This window comes from Dasypus novemcinctus, chromosome 5 (assembly GCF_030445035.2).
Source record: "Dasypus novemcinctus isolate mDasNov1 chromosome 5, mDasNov1.1.hap2, whole genome shotgun sequence".
NCBI lineage: Eukaryota > Metazoa > Chordata > Mammalia > Cingulata > Dasypodidae > Dasypus > Dasypus novemcinctus.
This window is the reverse complement of record NC_080677.1, coordinates 90547554-90567616: the sequence shown is the minus strand read 5'-3', so window position 1 is coordinate 90567616 and position 20063 is coordinate 90547554. Positions and strand designations below refer to the sequence as shown.

Sequence of the window (20063 nt, the reverse complement as noted above, 5' to 3'; positions counted from 1 at the left end):
CAACTAAAATGCCCACTCCCTTTTAGATTATCATTCAATTTGCATTTTCATATTACAATTTTGAAGCAAACGCTGTAGACTTCAAGTGTTACCGGAAGCTGTAATTAAATTTGACAAATCAACATCAGATTATCTTGAAAATGAATTAATAAGGATTCTCACTAAAGATTAAAAACACTTTTTTTGTACTTACAATTCAAGGGGAAACCTCTCCTTTGACAAAATAAAGTGCAGTTTTACTGCCAAATAAAATTGAGTGGTTTTCATTTGCATTCTTAGCAAAATCAGAGAACAAAGAAATTACCACTCAACCAATCAGGTTTGTTTCTATGTGTGACAGAATACCAATCAAAATAGAAGATGTTTTCATTTATTTTTATGTTTTATTTCCCACTCAGGAAAATAAAACTTATCATAAGAAATCGAAGTAAGCATTTCATTTACTGGAAGAGGACAGCTTGGTGAATGCACTATATAAACTTCTCAAATAAAAACCAGTGTCATAAAACAAAATGCATATTGAGTGATTTTAAAGTTAAGCTGTATAAACTAATTTAAAAAAAAAAACTTTTTGAGAGCCTTTACTTTAAAAATTCACTTTTTTTCTTTCTGCAACCGAGTGCAACAAACACAAGTGATGAAAATTTCAACATGTAAAACTAAAATAAAACACTTCCTTACTTTGTTATCACTGTTTTAGAATACAAAATAAATTTTTCATGATGGTGAAAATATCACTAGATCAATATTCTATAATAATTACGATTCACAGGTGATAAAAAGTACAGTTTAGATTGGAGTCAATGATCTGGTTTTTAAGAGTTTCTAGTATCCATGACAACAGTTGCTTTGACAAGATGTGCATATGGCATTACACTGCCAGCTGGTGTGAACAATGTTTGAACTACTGCATTGAGATGCTGAGCAAACAGAAAAAGTTGCCACGTCTTAACCCTCAGGGAAGGCAGTCATCCCCTGATCAATTATGAAAAGACAGAAAGAGGGCTGCTACAGTCTGGCTCCAAGCAAGTTTTCTGAGAAGGCAGACAGACATAGAAACCAAAGTAAACAAACTGAATGCACTAGCACCATCTTCTAACATTGATTGGTTTCTCCACAGCAGGATCTGGCAAATTCTATAAAGCATACTTTTTGCATTTGGAGACATGTACACATAACAATCTTCCTTTGGTTTTTTAATTTCTTTAGGTCATTACAGGTCAGCCTCAACATTTTTAAGGGTGCCATTTTCCAGTAAAATCAGGCATTTAATATATTGTTTAGTTTGAAAACAAAAAATAATTCCAAACTTTATTAAGACAAAATTTCCTGTTTGAAAATTTTCACTCAGTACTAAATAATATAACTTTCTTCTTTTAATCTCAATTTACAAAATAACTACCAATGATAATTTTCAAATGGAAATTACTACAGTGTGATACAGGTTTTATCTATGTGAAATTTTCAAAATTAAAGATTAGTCAACTATTTTACTCCTCTGATGCCAAAATCCCCAAATTTCCCTAGTTTTTTTTTTTTCATATATTTTTTTCCAATGAGTTGATCAGTTTATTTTGAATATATACAACCTTAGTTTAAATTGAAGTCTGTAATTGTGAACGATTTGGACTAAAAGCAGTCTTAGAAATCATTTTATGTGACCTCCTCATTTTAGCCAACAAGAAAAATCAGGCCTAGAGAAACCAAGTGCTTTTTGTTTAAGGTCTCAAAGCAATTTATGAGTGCTTTGTTTAAGGTCTCCTGCCATCCCAGCCAGAGAGCATTCTTCTGTGCCATACTGCCCCTGTTCTATCAAAAAACTGTCTGATGGCAATGAGTAAAACTCCAGGAAGGAGAACATGAGACACCCTAATGTCTTTATCTCTAAAGAGAGCACAGGCATTTTTCAGAACATAAAAAATAAAAAGTAATATAAACTTTTTGTATTTTCAGTTTGTAAGTATATGATGAGAACTATCAAAGAATGTAAGTAATACTTATGGCAAAATATCTCCACCATCCTTGACTTGGATTTCATTATTCACTCCATTAGTGGAGCTCTAAACTCTAGTAACACCCTGATCATTTGGCCAGTTACTACTAACAGAATTGCTGAAATATAGAGGTGGCAAAAACCTTAGAAATTGTCAAGCCTCGCTTTCTTGTTTTGTAGACAAATAAATGAAGACCAAGTATTATGACAGTTTGACTAAAGTTACAAGCAAGGGCAGTAGCAGAACTTGGTCAAAAACTCAGGCTCTCATTCATGTCACCATCCTAAATTATATTCATTCAATTCAACCCAAACAATAACCCAATGAATATGCAAACACCAATGGCTACAAAAAGACTCCAGAAATTTAGATATATTAGACCATTAAAATATCACTAGATAAAAGTATATACCTACACTGTGAATAAAGAATTCATAACAATCATAGACCATCACAAGATAGCTTGCTAAAACATACTTTTACTTATTAAAGTACCTTGGTTTTCACATGCACTTACATTTATCTTAAAAATAGTTGAGGATCACCTTTCAATAGAAATTCTTATGGAAAATAACTATTTGCCTATTTCAACATTCTTTTGGTAGCTGTAGAGATTCTACAGCGGAAGAACAAAAAACAATCCTAAATATCAGGAATGTTTTAAAACTCATAAGCAGAAATTTTTGGCACTTCACATTCTAACTGTAGGCTTTACATGACATTTTTATTCCCAGTATTCTGAATAACACTTTAGGACTGAATTTCAATAAACAACTGCTCAGAGATATTTAGTTCCTCTTACAAGTTATTATAGTATGTCTCAAATTCCATCAATATAAGGTGTTAGGTGATGAATTACATAAAATATTAATTTGGAAATCTCTTGTCCACTTTAATTGATAAATAGAAAAGATAAATTCCAGGGCCATATATAAAGTTCTATCAACCACTTGTGCATTTATACTCAAAAATATTAATTTAGAACAAAGGCAAAAGATATTTACAGAACCTCCTTTCATAATGACTGAGTCAAAATCAAATGAAAAACAACAAAAAAGAGGTTACTTAAGCAGCTAACCCATATCTGGTTTCCAAAAACACATTTGTTTTGAATTAAGGGTGCACTTTACTTAATGAAGTTATCTAATTTTACTAAAGCTAAAGAAAATTAAGATACGACATTTTAAAATTGGAATCAGACAAAACTAAAGTATTTTGGAAAAAATGAAGAAAAATCTTTATAATACATTAAAGGTATACATATTGTGAGATTGCATGAGTGTGGGAATGCATGCTTTCCAGAATCTGGTGCAATTTTTTTCAATATTCATTGTAAACATTATTTCTAGCAGTTACCACTTGATTTCAAACAAACTAAACTTTTATAGGAAAAGCAAAGCTCTGCATATCACCTTTCTACAGTTATAATAACTTTATGTTAGTTATGAACCTCATAGTTAAAGAGTAATTCTAATGAGTAGATCATTGTGAGAATTAATTAAGGGTGGGACAACTTTATAAATCTATCAGATCAATACTTTTATTTTTTCTGAAAACATTGAAAACCTTCACCAGAAATAAAATAATTTGAGGATAGTTTTAAAGAAAAAACAAAAACAAAAACAAAACCCTGTGAAACCAAATATGTTGAGTTAGGCTTTAGGCTAAGATTTATAAATAACTTTCCTTTTTTGTTTGTTTCAAAATAATATGTATATTTTGGGGAAAAACAGACATCACTCATATCTCTCCCCATAAAAATAGGAATGCTTAACCTATCAGCCTGTTGCATTCAAGACATTAAAATGAAAAATGACATCTACGCCCATTAATATCTTCAATGTATAAACAGCACAGCGTGACACATTCTTGAGAGCTGAAGGCTACAAAATCTCTCTGAAACATAAATAACAAAGCACTCAGAAGCATATTTGATGTTGATATTCATCTCTGAGAAAAACACTGCTGCCTAGGCTTCTTATGAAAATAGATGCAGCCCAAATGGATCTCCTGTAATTGGTTTCAGATAGCGAGGTCAGAAGAAATATGATACAAGAAACGATTATGTGGAACAGGCGAAACAAGAATGTTTACACAGGCACTCCCTAGTTATACAGACAAGGGGTATATACTTTACAGATAACTAAAAACAAAAAGATTTGCCAGCAGGACATACAGATTTTTACACTTTGTACTCATATGTTTAAATCTTTAACATACACCATCTTTAACATGTTACTTTGAATACTGAACATAAAATTAGTTTTCAAACAGAATTTCAGACTCTAATTATTTGTACAAGTTGATAAAAAGTACATTCAGATCCTTCCACAAAGGATATGAATTCTTATTCTGTTTGATCTTTCCTTGCATTATGTTCCCTCTAAAGAGAATATACTGATAAATGTAATCTGAAGTCTCACAATGCTATTTAATAGAAGAAAATTAATCATCTAATTGTCATAACCTATTTTCCAACAGCAATCTGTTAGAGTGAAATTATGCATCTGTAGTTATTGACCTTTCATTTTATCATGCCTGATACATAATTAGAATAAGTTTATTGGGAAAAAAAGCTAATTACTAGAAAATATTTTTTAAATAATATTTTTATTTTACAGTGTCTTTTACATAAAATTAAAGAATAAATGTGTGGCTATATTATGCTTATGTTATGCATTTCTATATAGGCCAAATTGAGAAGCTAAGACCATTTATTATGTGGTGTATGACATAATATGAATGAGTGATTACTTACAAAGCATCCTATTTACCTGTCAGATTTCAGGCCATTTTGGTTTAGCACTCATGATATAGATCCAAAGGAGAGACAATCAAGGTATTGAATCCATGATGGAATGGATCCTCAAGTCTGCCTGGGTATTTCTAACAAAGTCCTCAAGGTTCAGATCTAAACCCAATACTCAGTATATTACAGAATGGTTCCACCCTCCAGGTGAGCTTAGAAACCCTTCTACAAAAGAATTAAGTATAACTAATGGCTAAGGAACGTATTGTTTTTTCAGTTCTAGAATCATACATTCATTTTAATGAGGTTAACACATACTTTTCCTCAAAGCTGGTATTCCAGGAGCTGCAGTAAATAATTACCATGTAGCTTGATATTTATATCCCTATTTTCTTCATTATTCTGCTGCTAATGATAATGAATTGCTAATAGAACATGTAATAAAACATTAATATGATCTATAATAATACAAAATACAATTCTTGTTCACGTATTAAGGAATTATCCAACATTTAAAATTCCTAAGTATAAAAGGTAAAGACAAATTGGAACTAATTTTATTGCAATTAATGATTTTACAACTTTTCTTTTACATTATACATGCTACAGAAACTGCAATGGTTTATGTTTAATGTCTAGGTTATTTTTCTTCCTGCTATGAACTATTTTATTACTTTTCTCAAACATACTTTGGATTTCCTTTTTTTTTTTAACTAATATGCATTGACAGGCTTTTTACATTTTTTCATTATGAGGCCAATATCATCTCTATTTGAATATGGATTGAAGACCCATTACTGCTATATTGCTAAAATTTCAATTGGCATATTAGACATTAACTAAAAAATATACTACTAAATTATAAAGTAATTTCTGAATATAAACTACTATTTAAATCATGCACTCTGGATTCTGGATTTCCTTTTCACTTTAAAAGTAAGATTGCAAGAAAGTAGCATTTGGGACAATATCTGTAAGAATAAAATACATAAGAAATTACTTATCAGTCATTAAAAAATTTTTGTGTGTTCCATGTATCAAGCAAAGAACTAAGCACTGCACTTTTATGGAGGTTGGGTGTGTAATACAACATTTTTTTCTCCCTTCAAAGAGCTTACCATCTAATAAGAAATGTCTAGTTGAATGTTAAAAGCCTATAAAAATGATTTAAAATTTTTACAGAAGCTGATAAGCCAAAGAAATTATTTTTGGTTAGGGAGTTCAGATAATTTTTTTATGGAGGATATAATTTTTGAGCTAGATTTATATTAGAAATATTTCATTTGGGGAGATGATAGAAGAAGGCCACTCTCAGTGGAAGCAAAGAAAATACGGGGTCATATACAGAGCAAAAAAATAATTCATCTTGAATATAATATATGCTTAGTTTAGGAGCTAGTGAAACCTAATGGAAAGTAGAGGATAGTTAAGGATGACGACTAAACAATATATGGTAGAGGTCTTGATAGTATTTATCAGATGAGGGCAAAGGTCAAAATCTGGAAATGATAGATTTCTACCTGGCCCATGACAACCTTGGATCCATGCTGTGAAGGACAGATAAGAAGTAAGAAGAGAATGTGGTAAGAGATGTATTAATAGAAAAATTAAAATGCACAACTGTCCAAATAAGAGATAATACAGATCTGACTGTAGAATCATGTTAGTAAAAAAAAAAAAAAAAAAGAATCATGAAAGGTATTGTCTGATAGAATTAGCAGGTGGCAGGACTTAGTGACTGGGTATGGAGTGGAGGCTAGGAAGGAGTCAATGATGGAGTTGATGAAAGAATCAATTTTAAGTCAAGGACAACTGGAATAATAGCTGTGCTACTATTGGAAAGGGAGAAAACAGATTATAAAACACTGGTTTGCTTTGAAGAGAATATGATACAGTATTCTGGCTTGCAGGATAAGAAAAAAAAGAAAAAAAAAAAGATTTCTTTGGAAGAAGTAATAATGTAGAGTTCTAAGTTAAGAGTGATAAGCCTGACAACAGATTCCCAAAAGTAAGAAGTAAATAGGTAGTTAAGGCAAAGGGAGTTTACTAGATTGCTCATAAAGAGAATGAAGAGAGAAGCTTCAAAACCTAAATCTTGGAAAACATCAACATTTTGGGATAGAGAAGTATATTAGCCAAAGGGGTGCTGATGCAAAATACTAGAAATTGGTTAGTTTTTATAAAGGATATTAATTTGGGGTAGGGACTTACAGATACCAGTTCATAAAGCATAAGTTACTTCCCTCACCAAAGTCTATTTTCACATGTTGGAGCAAGATGGCTGCCAACGTCTGCAAGGGTTCTGGCTTTCTGGGATCCTCCATTCCTGGGACTTCCTTCTCTTTCCTCTGTGTGCTTACTTCTTGGGGCTCCAGCTTAAGGCTTCAGCATCAAACTCCAACATCAAAACTCCAACATCAAAACCCCTCCAACTCTGTCTTTTGTCATGCCTTTTATCTGCAAGTCACCAAGGGGTGGGCGGGTACTCAACACCTAACTTACACAAGAGGTTTCTCATATGCCCAGAGGAAAAGACCAGTTTACAAATATAATCCAATATTTCTTTTTGGAATTCATTAATAATATCAAACTGCTACAAGAAGAGAAAGAAGAAATAGTAGAAGAGTCAGAGAATGGATGGTGAGAACCTTGAATAAAAGTTAAAAAAAAACTTCTGAGGAATGTTAAGCATAGAGTTACCAAATAATCTAGCAAGTGCACTCTTAGGGATTTACCCACGAGAAATGAAAACCTATGTCCGCACAAAAATTGTACACAAAGTTTGATTGCAGCAGTTTTCACAACAGCCAAAACAATAGAAACAGCCCAAATGACCATCAACTGATGAATGACATATCCATACAGTGGAATGTTATTTGGCTATGAGAAGAAATGAACTACTGAGATATACTACGACATGGATGAATCCTGAAAATGCTATGCTAAAGAAAGTAGACAGTCACACACAAAAACCACCCACAAAACTCCATATGATTTTCATTTATATGAAATACCCAAAATAGGCAAATCCACCCCAAATAGGCAAATCCTCCAGCCAGGAGCTGGAGGAAGCAGTGAACTGGTAGTGACTACTAATGAGCATGGGATTTCTTTTTGGGGTGATGAAATGGTCTGGAATTAGGTAGTGGTGATGGTTGTGAATATACTAAAAACCACTAAATTGTACACTTTAAAGTGTGGTATATAAATTATATCTCAATATGTAGTATACAAATTTTATAGTCTAAGTAATATTTCAACAAAACTGTAATATATTTGAAAAAAGAGTTCTGGAGATAGGGCATGAATGCTGTTCTCAAACACCAAAAACTTTTAAGAGGCTAAGGACTGATCAAAGTTCTCGTTTACCTGATAATTGCATGTGACTGTTCAGATAAGTTTCCCGTAGAATACTTAAGTCTGCAAGGACTTAAGGGGGAACAAATGTAGAAAAATAAAAGCCATGGGTGTAAACAATTCTTTTGGTAAGTTTTATGAAGGACAAAAGGAGAGAGAATAACACTTTGAGAAAATTGTTGTTTGTTTTAAATAAAGTGAATTTGATCAAAAGCAAATAGAAAAGGTGACACAGAATCTGTAACAAAAAATAGGAAAATTGAGGGAGACCATCCCTAGAAAGAGTGGGAAGGGATTAAAGCAAGGAGACAGGAGCATGTTATAACCTTGTGGGGAGAAGAAACGTATCTTTCTGTGAAACAGACTGAAGAGATGAAAGAAAGGATAGGAGATTTGAGATGCAGGAGTAGGAAAGGGAAAGACTGCAGATTGGATGGCCTCAATATACTCAGAATATAAAGAGTGAAATTATCCACTGAGAAAGAGAGAGAGAGAGGAAGGATTGGAATTGAGGGAGGGACAAAAATGCAAAAGATATTTTCAAATCGCTGTTCTGAGAAATATAGCCGCTATTTAAAAGAACTGGTTTTTAAAATGTTGTTCAAATATGAAAGGACCTTCCACATGTATTGGTGACATACAGATATAGGGCTCTTGTGGAATACTGTCTCCCAAACTTAATTAAGAACTGTCTACATTATCTGCTGCTCTAATTTGTCCTCATCATCCTGGTCCAGAAAGTCTTTTGTCTTTTAACCTGGTCAAGGGACTTGATATCTCTATATCAAGATATGAGAGAATGAGACACTTACAACATATATTATTTTACTGTACATTCTGGGGACAGTTTATATTCTTTATAAGATAAAATAATATATTTGTGGTGCTACTATTGACATAGATAAATATTTGACTTTAAAAACTTCCATTTACAACTGGGAAAAAAATGATGTAATGGTATAGATGAGATTTCAGAAGATCTCTTTTTGCCTCTTAATATTTGATGAACTTGGACTAGATATTCACATTGAGTCTTAGTTTTCTCATGTCTTAAATGTGGTAATAATACTGACCTTTCACTATAGGTGATTTGTAAGGATATTGTATTTGAAAGTTTTTAAAGGCTAAAGTGTGAAGTCATATTATTCCAAGTGAAGACATATGAAATTATATCATTCCTACAGGAGATATCAATTCTTGCAAATAAAAGACACTGATCATTTGAGATTGACTCCTGATTTTTAGCCTCATACTGATTTTGCTAAATAAGTATGTGCATTTTAACCAATGGGCCTGGTATACTGTAATTCCTGAATGTTTTCCTCAAAATTTAGTTCCCTGCCATCTGCTCAAGTGGAAAAATATTTCATTTGATAGGAAGAATATCTTAATGGTTAAATGTGCTGCTATCTTTTCAGAAGTTGTATTTTACTCTCCTCTGGGCCTTTGAGGGGAAGGGTTTATAATTTAAGAAGTATTTCCGAGCTACTCCCCTCTCCTCTTCTACACCCACCCCACCACCACTCTGCATGAATATAAACATACACAAAAAACCCCATGTTATGGGAGCACCTAAATCACATGATCCATCTTTGAGACTCATCATTCTTTAGATTGAATATATCTACTCACACAGCTATTTTAGGTACAGACCTAAAAAAGGAAAATAGTTTATCTGTCTAAAAATATGGTATTGTCTATCACTTTATCTCTGTCAAATTAAGAGAGATTTTAAAAGAGATCTCTTCTGAAGAAGAAATGTACATACTGTAAAACAGGATATAAATATCTTAAATTTAAAAACTAATACTGCTTTGGATATTATGATTTTAGAAAAATCATGTGTTTTCTATTATATATTCTTGAAGAGATGTATTATTACTGAAAAAGAAGGCACAATCCGTCATCAAACCAATAACAAAAGACTTAAGAGAAAGATAGCCCAAGAACAAAGGTATGATGGGAATGAAAATAGAGAGTATAAAATTAGTAGGAATAGATATGCAAGAGGATCAGGGAGGGAGGTGAGTTGGCCCAAATTGAGTAGAATCATTTTAGAAAGAAGAGGTCAGGATCTTTTGGTACAGTAGGAAAGATAAAATACATTTACTATAACCACAGTGCAATGCACAAATGTGATATCACTTAAAGGAAATACAAAGAGAGTGGCTATGGGGATTCAGGCAAAACAAAAAAAGAAAGAATAGGAAAATCAGTGCATATTAAGTGCTCATTATAGGCAAGTAATAATTCTAAATTCTTGTACATGCCATCTCATTGAATCTTCACAATAGTTTCTTTCACCACAGATGTCTAAGCTGAGGCTCAGAGTAGTTAGTTTTAAGTCCAAGCGGCTTCAGATAGCCTTGAAGCAACGTAAGAGATTTGAACCACTGTTGCCTGACTCTGAAGCTCATGCCCTTTCCAGAAAGTATAGTAAGGGAAAAGCAAGTAAAAGCCTCAAGTGAAAAACTGCTTGGGATAAAAGAAAACAAAATAAGTTTTGTCATTAACAACATTGCTAATTATACCAACTAGATCAATTGAAAGAATTCCAAGAGTCTATTTAAATTGCTTTCCCTTTTCCTATTTTTTCATAAGGGGAATTGGACATACAAGCTTACATAAGGATCTTACTAACTTTAAAAGACATTGTCTCTGAAATTACTAAGCACTGATTTAAGACGTTGGTTAAAGATAAGAAGCCAATATTAAAGATGGAAAATTTTAATAGTCATCTATCTCAATCAAACACAAAACAATACCATCTGCTTAATAAGTATGAAATAGTATATACTATTTTTGAAGGAGTTAGAAGAAGGGTTGTCAGATAAAATAGGCGATGCCCCATTAAAGTTGAATTTATTTCTATTTTTACTTGCTAAATTTGGCAACCCTAGTTAGAAAAGTTGAAGTATTTTCAAATATGTTGCCAAGAATACCAGGATTTTTTATATAAGGCTCTTCATTTGAAGATAAAAATAACACTCATCTCATCAGTGGAAATGTTTTCTAGTCCTCATTAGTGATGAAGTCATCTTACCTATGTACTCTAGGTTAGCTGGTTAGCTAAGAGAGTGTCTTAGGGCTTGGTCTGCTTTCCTATGAAAAGAAAAGCTCATGTGTCTACAAATGCGCAGCAAAAAATTGAGGTGGACCATTCCACAGGGAAGAGTAAGTGCACACTTTCTCTTGTTGTTTTTTTTTTTTCAAACATCACACCAAGAAGAGCAGAGGAAAAGTTTCATTTAAAGTTTACATTCTAGCTTCCTGAATTTGGACACACAGATGAGAAAATGCAAAACTCTGCTTTTTTATTCACCTTTCCTTAGCTATGACTAGGATCAGTAGCCAGGAACCCTGAGGCAAAGATTATGACCCTTCCTGGCACTAAGGAGAGGAAATGCTTCAGCAGATCTAAAGGAAAAGGCCTTGGGGCAGAGAGCCTCTGCATGCGTAGCCCAGAAGCTAACTAGGCACATCCCAGAGGATTTAGTCCAGGTGCGGACACAGTGGGTTTGGAACCACTAAAGGAAAGCCCTAGAGCTAAAATTAGAGTGTTTTAGAAACAAAATGACAGAGTTGCCAAAGAGACCTCAGAAATTCTAAATTCTAATCTCATCACTATTCCTTGAGTTTTGGTATGACCTCATCCCTGTCAATGGTGATCTCTGAATAAATTCCTTTCTCCAGTTTACAATTACTAGTTTTACAGTCTAGAGAGAGAAACATAAAGCCCTTTGAAAATAGGAAATGCTAGTCACTGACAACCCATTGCTGATGAAGCATTGCAAATAATCAAAAATATTTATTGAAGGAATGAAAGGACGAATAAATTTATATTAAGATCATAGAATTTTTTATTTTGAGGCTGTTATTTACACTGCAAACTCAATCAAAGAGGTTAAAATAGAGCATAGATATGAAAATTATTTCTTATATCTAATTATCTGTGATATGACTCTCATAGAAAATATGTGTGTAAATTGGAAAATTTACGAATATCCACTAGAAAATGGTATCCATCGGTAGAAATCAACGGTTTAAGATCCAGAAGCTAGGAATGCCCAGGAGGGTTTTTTGCTTGTAGGAAATGATTGGATAAGAAACAGATGTTTCCTAAGGTGAATATCCCTCTATTATTTTTTTTATTTTTTTATTTTTTATTTTTTATATTTTTTTATTGACTTTGTAATAATATTACATTAAAAATATATATGTGAGGTCCCATTCAACCCCACCCCCCCCACCCCCCTCTCCCCCCCCAACAACACTCGTTCCCATCGTCATGACATATCCATCGGATTTGGTAAGTACATCTTTGGGCACCTCTGCACCTCACAGACAATGGTCCACATCATGGTCCATACTCGCCTCCATTCCATCCAGTGGGCCCTGTGAGGATTTACAATGTCCGGTGATTACCTCTGAGGCACCATCCAGGGCAGCTCCATGACCCAAAGACGCCTCCACCTCTCATCTCTTCCTGCCTTTCCCCACACCCATCGTCCACCATGTCCACTTTTCCCAATCCAATGCCACCTCTCCTTTGTGGACATTGGATTGGTAGTGTCCATTGCACCTCTATGTCAAGAGGAGGCTCAGATTCCACATGGATGCTGGATGCAATCCTCCCATTTTCGGTTGTAATCACTCTAGGCTCCATGGTGTGGTGATTGTCCTTCTTCAACTCCATCTTAGCTGAGTGTGGTAAGTCCAATAAATCAGATTGTAGGTGCTGGGTTGAGGCTCAGGACCTGGTTATCACATTGTCGGTCCAGAGATTCAAATCCCCTAAATCTATCTTAAACCCTAACGTTAACTGCACCTCTAGCACATTAGCATGAAAGTCTTATGAAGGGAGATCCCATCTGAGTCCAGATTCCTCACACATAAACACCATTTCCAAAGAGGGGCCATCTGCCCTGGTAGTCAACCCCATCGGCCATGACCATAACTCTCATGGGTCTCTTTAGCCTTCATAGGAACCAATATCTGGGGGTTGTATCTGCTTTATCTGTCTATTATTTTGCCTTCATCCTCTAGCTCCGTTGCATTACCAAAGAGAAACCTATGATTAAGAATCCCGAAGAGGAAAAAAAGTTGCCCCCTTCCTCTCCAATTTTTCCAGTCAGCTTTGGTCAGTGGTCTGCTTGTTGAAGATGTACATAAAATCCAAAACAGGGAACAAACATTTCTTGTCAAAACTCTAACGGGCATGATATGATAATCTTGTTAGGTGAATACTTTCAATTACCATTACCGTTAGTGCTACAACCTCTTTAAAGGTTGGATATGTTTCCAGCGGAGTTTCTTGCACCTAGTTGCTCAAAAGATATTTAAAAGTATATGTCTTTAGACATTTCTAAACCATAGCTAATTCCATGCATGTCATATGTAATTTGTACATTAAATGAGGAAACCAGCATTCTTCCCTCCAGGAACCACCACAGTGCCTTACCTCTACAGACTGACCCTACAATGAGGGCTCTGGAAGATGACTAGTAATCCACAATAAAACTGAGATTAGCATAAAGTAAGATTTCCTTCCCCTTTATTAAGCTATGTTAAAATTTTAAATGTTTATTTTTTCACAATATATTCATCTCTTTTTTTTTAAGTCACAATCCCAAAAATTACTGTTGATTGCCAGAAATGCTTTATCCCATTTTCTCCATTTAGAGTCATTCAATTATTTTAAGCAGACTGTTTAAGTATAAAAGGAAATGATTCTCTAATAGGCCTTTTATGCAGAGGTCTGGGAAAATAATCTAAACATGGGTACTTCTGTTATTTGGTTTAAGAATTTGTTTATGTAAAAATGCAAGTATTTTTTCATGCTTTTTCAGATTCTGATACCTATGAAATTAGAATTCAGGCTTTTTTACATTTATTAATTTCCATTTACACTAAAAGAAGCATTCTATGTGAAGGAATGTGAAAGAGTAATTTACTTAGGCACATAATTATAATGTTTCTCCATAATGGTTATATCCATTTGTAATCCCAACACAGTGTATGAGAGTGGTCATTTTACTGTCATTGTGACTCATTTTTATAGTCTTTTCCAAATTCACAGGAAAAAAATTTTCATTTTGACTTACTTTTGTTCTATTATTAAAAATTTTTTAAAAATATACATCCACCATCTAAATACAGAGATTTTTTTTTTTGGTAGTCTCATTTAGAATTAGAGAATTGGATAGGCCATCCTCAAAAATATTTCACCCATTCATTCATTCATTCATTCATTCATCAAATATTATGAAGACCTTACCCTTTGTTAGGCACTAGAAATACAAATGTAGTCAAGACAAGCAATGTTCCTGTTCTTAAAGAGTTTAAAATTAGTAGATAACAAGCAAACAATTACCTGACAGAGCTGCTTTACATCTTTTTGCTTTTTCATTATGTTATACACTATCTGACATAGATGGCCAGACTACATTGGTCTTGTTTAGCCTTTGAAACTCATCATCCACAGATCAGTACAAGAAAAGACTGTGAGGAAGAACTCTTCATTTTAAAAAATATGAAAATTCCACATGAGGTGAACTTCATGTGGCTGATGCTTAAGAATTGTGACTACATTTTAAAATATAAAAAGTCAAGTCATAAATATTTGGATTGTTCCTATGCTGCTTGAGCTCTGAAACTGAGCAGAGTTGCAGCCAACTCCCATTCTCCAGTTCTTTGGGCATCAAACAAAATAATGATGGTGGACCAGTCCCACCCCAAAACAAGGAGTATTTTCAACTGCAAGCAAAACAATTCCTTTCCTCTGCCCTATAAGATCTCTATCCCTTCTCAGCCTGAAGCAGTCAGAATGGACATTGTCCCAAATCCCTCAAGATAGAGGAATGAACAAAAATATGGGGGAGTGTAACCATGGACCAAAGCAGATTTATTACTATTGCAGTTATCTTGTGTTAACAGAGTAACTTGTAACATTGACATGAAAAATAAAATTTTAAAAAGTCAAGTCATTACATTCCAGAAACAATTTTTATGAAAGAAGAGAGACAAAATTATTAAAAAGTAAATAACCCATTGGATTGATGAGGACCTGGTTATCTCATTCCAAGACAGAGAACATGCTAAATTTTCTTTCAAAAGTGGCTTCCCTTTTTTTAATATATAATGCTTTTTCCCTAAGAAATAGTCACTGTAAGTAAGCCATTCAACAACACATTTTTAAGGAAAATGCTTTCCAATGTAATGCTTTTCCTCTTTAAATGAATCATTTTGGCTTGTTACCAGGAAGGAAGTATATGAAAGAATACTTATGGAAAGATGGGTTGTTAAAACAGAAAAATAAAACTTTATTTCTAAGGGTCACACTGGGAAGATGTTTTGTAATCTTGGAGAAATCTCAATTGCCTTTACTCAAATGTCCCAATGTTTCAAAAGATATTTAGTCTCTCATAGATGGGCAATTTTGTTGCCCACCTACCAAGGTTTCTTATTTTTGCACAATGATTGATTTAAGAGCCACACACTTTCTCAAAGAGGGCACATTTTGGGACTCTCTTGTAATTATCTTAATTTACACAACTGACACATAACAGACCACTCACCAGAGTGGAACAATAAGCTGTGCTTGCTCCGGTCATTTTTATGTTGAAGTCAAGTCATTACATTGAATCCTGAGACGCACTATCATGGAGTCCCCTGGCATTTCTACTATCACTCGTCTGTTGTTATAGGACAGTGTTCACTGCCAGAATCCTCTGGCAGAAACTCCATTTCTGAGTCCAATACTAATTTATTACAAAGTCCACAACAGCTGGGACACTGGTATACCCAAAAAAGGCATTCTGAAATTTGAGCACAAATCCAAAATACACACTCAGGACCTTCCTGTGATTCCACAGTCATGGAAATAGCTTATAAAAAAGAAGGTATTCTGTCAACGTCTCTCCCTACCAACACATTAAACCCTCGCTATTTAAACCTCTATGATAGTGTTACCTCTCTGCTCTTCTTTGTTAAGAACTATTTCGACGTTCTCAGCTATGCCATGTTTAACGCGCCTTAAAAACATGGGGATGAGACATGTAATGTAAGGGATAGCATAAAGAACACCTTGAAGTGCATCTATCTACAGGGCCATGTCCATTCTGTGAAATAGAGGTGTTGCAAAGATGAATTAGAAAATAGGCACCAGGGAAGAACTGTGGAGTAGAACAGAAGCACAGTACAAGTAGGAAGGGTGACAGTGATTGAAAAGAGTGACAAAGGGTGGTAAGACATTTTTGATTTCTTTCAGTTCTATAACTATTTACTTTAAGAATGATATCAAATAGCTATTTGGAATATATCCAAATATTCCAATCCTTACAAATTTAAGAGACTCAGGGTTAAAAATGTCAATACTGTTGTATGCAACTCTTAGAAAACTACCTATATTACACTGTGTTATCTGTGATATTTCATTCTAAGGCATTATTTCTGCTAAGCTAGTCAATACTTTCCCATTTGAGTAAAAATATAACTTTCATATACAAGGAAGATAACATTCAAATTTTGCAAATATTCTTGAATATTATTAACTAATATACAATTTTAAAATATGTGGAACTTACTAACACTTTTCTTAAAAGTTGAAATGATTACATTCCAAAATGCATATTTATATTTATTTTGTAATTTTATAAACACTGGTATGAAAAGAAAAAAAATGTATAGACATACAAATATAATAGAAGCTCCTTCCATGGATTACCTTAGATGTTTTAAAAATTAAGTTAAAAAAAATTAAGTTAAAATGATCAAAACTTATACTCAGGTGAGGCCACAATGCACAACTATTCCCATACATTAGAAATAAATCCTAGCAATTTCAGCCTCTGCTTTGCTTTAAAGTGAGCAATATCTTGCCATTTTCTATATACTTTGTTCACTATCTATAAGAATGGGTAATTTAATACTAAATACTCTAAATGAACATTTAAACAAGAAAATTCTATTATATGAGATTTTTAAATTTAGGGCTTTTTTTATCTGAAATTGATCTTTAAAAAGGAATGGTTTACTCTGAAGATTTATGTTTAAATAGGACTTCAGAAAGAAAGTGAAATATACTGGGGGAAAAAACCACACCAATTTTCTATACAAAGACTGTTAGGAAAACTGCAAATCATGTTAAATTCATTCATTCATTAAGTTCATCTACTATAATGATTTCCTATCTAGATGGTCACCAGAATCAGAGGAGGCTATTTTATAAAGAAAATTTCTTGGACTCCACTCCCAGAGATTTTGATTTAATTAGGTTTGGAGTGGGGTCTAAAAATATCTATTTTTCAAATGCTTCTCAAGTGATTCTGATGAGCAGCCAAGTTGAGAACTACTTCCCTACTAGGTAAATTTTGACACTCTTACCAACTGTAGTCCTGTTTATTAGTATTATTTTAATTATAATATTATCACAATGCCTTCCTTACATAATGCATGGAGAATGAGAAGACCTCCTTGACCATTCACCAATTCCATTTCCACTATATTTTGCTAGTTACTTCCACTAGTATGGCAGAGTCAAAATGTTTTCAGATTTAAAAATTAAGTGACTGAAAACTATTTCATTAAATCCTTTCATGTTGTACTGTGGAAGTTGGCCTAGAGAGATTAAGTGATTCACCAGGGTAACAGTTTGTAAACAGCATTAATTTGACTTCAAGAAGGCTGATTTTTTCCCTTTTATTTTTCTCACTATACCATGAGTCTAAAAAGTGAACATATGAAAATATAATTGAGAATTTAAAATAATTCAGATTACCTTATTCTCCATTTAGGATGGACATCCCATCCTCAAGATGCCATTCCTTATCCATTCCACCCTCTCTAGATAATCCTATCAGAAAACATTGGATAGGACTCAATGAATGGGCAGGACTCATTCATTCTGCAGGAACCTTCTCCCTGTGTGTAATGGTTAATTTTACATATGAATTTGTTGGTTATGGTGCCAACTGTTTGGTCAAACACTGGCCTAGTTACTGTGATGGTATTTCATAGATGGAAGTTGCATCTATAATCAGTTGACCATAGTAAAGAGGATTATTCTCCATAATGTGGGTCTGCCTCATGCCATCATTTGGAAATATTGATAGCAAAAATCAAAGGTTCCAGAGATCAGAAGAATTTCTGCCTCAAGACTTCAACATCACCTTTACCAGAATTTCCACCCTGCAGCCTCCCCTATGGAATCAGGACTTGCCAGTCCCCACAAGTGTGAGCCTGCTCCTTATAATAAGTCACTTCCATATACATATATCTTGATTCTGTTTCTCTGGAGAACCCTGACTGATACACTGACTTCCATGGAAATTGTTATATGGAGCCACTTTCAGCTCACCTCCCTTGTCCATCAAGCCTAGAAGGCCTCAGAGATCTTGAATTAAGCAAAAAGGACCCAAAGACTCTATTAATATTATTTTAGTTACATTATGGTCAAATAAGCTTTTGATGGTTAGCATGGAATTATATACAATATTACAGTGGGAATTGGAATTCCTGTTTCTGAACAGGCAAAAAAAAAAAGAATGTGTGCAACAAAACCTATTAGTAAGTTGGGGACAGCCTGTTAACACGTTTTAGTTAAAGAAAACTTTCATAAACACATTTCTCTCATACCAAGACCTGTGTCTTTCTGTTCACTTAGAAAAGATCTGTAATAACATAAAATGGAAAAGTCTGTAAACAGGCATTAAGAACATGGTTTATAACAAGTGCAAATCCAATAACAAACTACATTGAAAAAGAGAAAAATAACCTAAATTATACTCAAAGAAAATATAACAATTTCTACTAATAAATTAATAATAAATATATATAATATTCTTGGGCACTTAAATTATAATTCATTCCATCAGTTTACAATTCACTTTTGTTGGTCTTGTTCTTAAAGGTTTTTTGGTGGGGGGAGGGGAGAAAAATAGTATTTTATGTCATATTCTGAAAATTAATTACAAGGATAATTATAGGCAAAGTAAATGACAATGCACAGTGAAATTTTAACAATTAAATATAACCACAGATTTATAGAAAAGGATATGTTGACTTCTTGAGAAGGAAATGTAAGCAAAAGTTAGTTGAATACACCACAGTGGAATATTCTTCTTTAAAGTTACAAATGAATTATGAATTTAATGTACCATTAGTAAATACAAATTTTTATTTTGTAGCTTAACTGTCTAACTACCAACCCCTGAAGTTTAAGTTCTCCTCTATTGCATTCCAATCCATGCCCTAAGGCAAGTTATCTGATAAATTCTCCTCTAAAGATTTGGCTGGTCTTTGGTTCTCTACTGAATTTATTCCTGAAGCTCCTCTCCCCCCATACTCATTGATGTAAGAACTTTCTGTTGCAGGATGCTTTCTTTGATTCATATCTTTTTTCAATGCACTGCATACAACCAGTTTGTATCAAGAGACACAGAAATGTCAGTATGCATTTTTTAAAGTGCCCTTTACTCTATCTTTGTATCCATTTGGTTCAAAAGAGTACACATTTGTCTATGGGAAATCTTAACTTCAAGAAAAGTTTGAAATTATAAAATCAACCTCGTAAGTTATGAATATGCAAAATGAGCCCTTTTACAGAAGCAAGACTGAAATATGAAGTATATCTTTGTCCCTACCTTTTTTCTTTTCATACTATCATCTTCTCTTCCAACCCATTTCCTCTGCTTTACTTTACCAACCCTTAAACACTGAGTAACTGGCACAGACATGCAGAGATTAATTGAACAGAACAGACACTGACCTTCAGGAATTTAGCTTAAAAGACAGAATAATATATAATTGAAAGAAAATGAAACCCCAGATCTGTACCAACGGGAAGATTAATCACTGAGCTGAAAATTTTGGTTCATCTCATTCAGTATATTCCATTTATATATTCATTTTTAATGTAAAAGCTCAAAATAGAACATAGCAACCTGAAATTCACTTTTTATAAG

At 33.6% G+C, this 20063-nt stretch overlaps 1 protein-coding gene across 28 annotated transcripts in view; it reads right to left on the bottom strand.

Moving 5' to 3' along the window:
- The window catches only part of FOXP2 (forkhead box P2), a 612807-nt gene that overhangs the window by 158702 nt on the left and 434042 nt on the right, over positions 1 to 20063 (bottom strand). The gene's annotated exons all lie outside the window — the stretch shown is intronic.